A 3,614-nucleotide genomic window follows, 5' to 3' on the forward strand; every position below is an offset into this window, starting at 1 on the left:
GTTGGTCATCTTATAAATTTCATTAAATACTTTCACATGTTTACGAAATCTCAAATGGTTGTGAAGAAGTAAAACTATCATTCGTAATCATTGTTTTGTGGTAATCTACTGTTACTCAGCTGAAATACTTGAGCCCTGTTATTTTTTGGGGTTTTTGCAGTGGCTCTGGAATAAAGTATTACACGAGTGTGCATAAGACGACTCCATTGCACAAGGAAGGCATGAGCTGAAACCACTTTTCTAGGATACATCTTTATGGTATTCAGTTCCAAGGTTTAACCTATTTAATGTTAACCGTGCTGAAAAGTACTATTAGCTGTTGTCCTATTTAGAAGATGGTATGTCAAACTAGTTGTTTTCGACTGCTTGGAATTTGTTTCTAAAAATGTGTTCAGTTCTTTCTCTTGAATATCCTTAATCTTTTTGCATAAATTTAAACACTCGCATCTTATATAATTACGTAGTTCACCGATTTACATTGAGTAGGTTTATATAAAAGTAGTCAAGATTTTATAAATTGCTGCATGCCGCCGCCGCAGCATGATGCCGGCTGCCCAGCAAGAAAGGCGCGACAAACTTATTGGTTGATTTTGCGTGGATATGGAGTGCGTCAACACATCTCGAGTGTTCATGTCCACCAGATCCTCTTCCTATTTGCCAGTTTTTCCGCGCTATTAGTGCTACAATGAGATTTGAGATTTACTTTTAACATTTTTCGTCAATGTATTTTATTTGGTTTCTATTGAGGCGTTCCTCCTGCCAGCCGTCCAACCACCAGTGTTTTAAAGTTATTATTCAAAATGAGCCAATAAGATTTACTCTCCCAGCTGCCATCATCAATTCTCAGACAACCTTGTGCAAGGTCATTGAGTCTTATCAAGTTCGCCGCCATCTTTTTTATTTGGGCTGGAAAGAGGAGAAGGCACTCGGTGCATAACAATGCGCTCAAAACCACAAGTTTGCGCACTTTTCCGACTATAGACAAGCCATCTGGTATGACAGCCGCTATTGCTAGCCTGTCATTAGCAAAGTGGAATTTGTGCGCTATCTGAATAGCAGGGAATGTAAGCTAGACAAACGAGTTAGCTTCAACACGCGAGTGTAAGTCTTTCATTCAATTGTTTGTCTGTGGCTGATTAGCTGACGGATACTCCCCGCCAGTTTAGTCTAGACTTTTATTTGTTTCGCTCTCACATTCGCTATCTTTCTATTGTTTTACGGATGGATTGATTTCTTAATTCACTACTTATTAGCTTCAACCGTTGTCTGTAAAAGCCAATAGTTGAAAGATCAACTACTAGTATTAATATGCTGACATGTCACACTTGACTAACGGGCAAATAGGAGTGGATGATAGTCAGTTGGATCACTTATGCAACAGCATCATTGACCATCTCATGTATTGATCAGCCAGATTGACTCGGCTCGTACTTGAGGCAATGTCACCATTTGGATCTGAGACGAAGTCATTGTGCGTGCAGTGTTTATCGTTTGCTTGACTTATCAATGGCCGCGCGCGACTAGTTTAGTAGGAAGAAATGTAATGAGATGAATCGGCTGATAATATATACACAGATATTTCTCCGCAAGGATATCGTGGTAAGGATTTGGATTGTCAGATTGCTAGTTATAAGGCTTGTTTAGTAAATCCATTGATTGAAATCGTGCCAAGGTATAGAATGCTGGTTTAATCTGAAGTTTCTAGTAAGCTTTCCAGTAGATGGATGCCTAGTTATATGCATGGGTAGCCTCAGCACAAGTTATACAACCCCACTATTCTTAGTATGTTGATACTTGTAGTTGTGTACAAGTGCCAATAGTCATTACTTCCTTTCCTATAGACTGTTCTGGTTAGATTTGTTGTCCGCTTTTATAGAATATGATTGATCTGAAGACTAAGTTGACCCTGCTTGGCTACAACATAATCAACACTTGGCGGCAACCAAAAGCTAATTCAGGTAACCTTGTTAAAACTTGTCATCCTAGAAAAGTTTTATCTTACTCCCAGTCTTCAAGTTGTATCGTCAGCTTTTCTTTGCCGTGTCATCCAATGCTTGACATTAGCATGGCAATACATTGGCTTGTTCCTTTGTTAAATGATTTTTTTAGATTTCGAAATCAAAGAGGAAGCTAGAAGAATAGTTTGAAGCTTATTCCTAAAACATGACGTTTTGTACTATCTTGAGAAATTTTCACATAGGTCTTATTCTTAACTCATCGACTCCATCAAAGAGTAATGCCAAGTTTTTGATTTTATTTTGGTTCCTCGTTTCAAAGATATCCTCTGTATTTGTTGTTCAGCTTTTGAAGAGGTATTTGTAGGTGCGTTCTGTTACACTCGAAAAAATAATCTATCCTGAATGTTTTAGCTTAGGGCTGATTGCTGTACAGAAGACACATTAGTTCACAAACTAGGTCATGGCTTAGCCTTTAATCAACCAATCTGACATGTCCATTTTTGGAGGTTGTTCACATGAAACCAGTTAGTAGTAACTAGTAGTTTGTTTTCTTGGTTTTAAATTTTAATGAATTAAAGTTGGCTATTCTAAACTGAAAAGATGGTTCCGTTAGTAATTACATGACTCAGTCTTAAATATAAACAGCATCACCGTTCATAGTTAAAAACCAAATGTTATGTTCCCGTATGAAGAAAGACCTATGGTGACATCACATTGTAATCGGTAACATTGCATCTTTGTATTTCTCTACATTCTATTCATCGAATGGCGCTATTGGAGAACAATCTTCGAAGCATGAAAAAACAATGATTAACTAGTTTTTGTTTAAAACGTGTCCGTGACTCTCATTGCAGATGTCATAAACCATATCACATGATGATCTTGTGTGGTTTTTGGTCGACATGGATTATATTGTACCACCATAGACCAATCACAAGTGACCACTTTTTACAATTGCTCAATATACATTGAGCATGTTTAATCACTGTAAAGCTGCACTTTTTCAACGTCCGAGCATTTTCTTGATGTTTTCGTACTGAAGGTTCAAACGATAAAAGTACCATTATGTGAAGTCGTAAAAGATCTGAGCAATTGTTATGCAAAAAATTCAGCTTATGCAACTTTTTGTCACATTTCATTCTTGCAAAATCTTCCAGTGTTTTTGCCAGCCTACCTTGAGTATTAAACTGCAGCATTTAAATACTTTATTGTAATGCTTACCAAGGTCTTTTGCTGCATAAGGGATGGATATGTATTATGACTATGCGCAGGTCACCCACAAACCGATCAAGCCAGTGTTTTATTTGTGCAATTCATGTTTTTATATTGTAAACCTTGCACTTGTAGTGTACTGATCAATAAAATTACATCACCCTATCTAAAATGTATTTTCTAATGTTACAATTTAATAGCGATATAAAAAAGTTGTTTACTGTACTTTTTTCACACCATATTTGATGGCTATAACTTTTGAACAGTGCCAGATTAAATTTGATTCTGGTGACTTTCAGAAACATAATTTGTTTATATTGAATAATAAACAATTTATTGCTTCAAACTAGTTCCAAAACTTGCTGGTATAGCTTCTTAACATAATTATAAATCCTTTAAAATGTATGTACATGTAGCTGCATTCTGATGGCAGCCATTGAGACC

The 3,614-nt window shown here is 36.6% G+C and overlaps 1 long non-coding RNA gene across 2 annotated transcripts; it reads left to right on the forward strand.

Moving 5' to 3' along the window:
* The first annotated feature begins 1,014 nt into the window (after positions 1-1,014).
* Positions 1,015-2,617, forward strand: LOC137385453 (uncharacterized). 2 transcript variants are annotated; one of them, XR_010977775.1, is made up of 3 exons: positions 1,015-1,101; positions 1,877-1,958; positions 2,110-2,617. It is a non-coding gene; the product is annotated as an uncharacterized lncRNA (long non-coding RNA). The 2 variants fall into 2 exon arrangements; XR_010977774.1 differs by lacking the exon at positions 1,015-1,101 and adding an exon at positions 1,483-1,599.
* The last annotated feature ends 997 nt before the right edge of the window (positions 2,618-3,614 follow it).

Source organism: Watersipora subatra, chromosome 1 (assembly GCF_963576615.1).
Source record: "Watersipora subatra chromosome 1, tzWatSuba1.1, whole genome shotgun sequence".
NCBI classification, from domain to species: Eukaryota; Metazoa; Bryozoa; class Gymnolaemata; order Cheilostomatida; family Watersiporidae; genus Watersipora; species Watersipora subatra.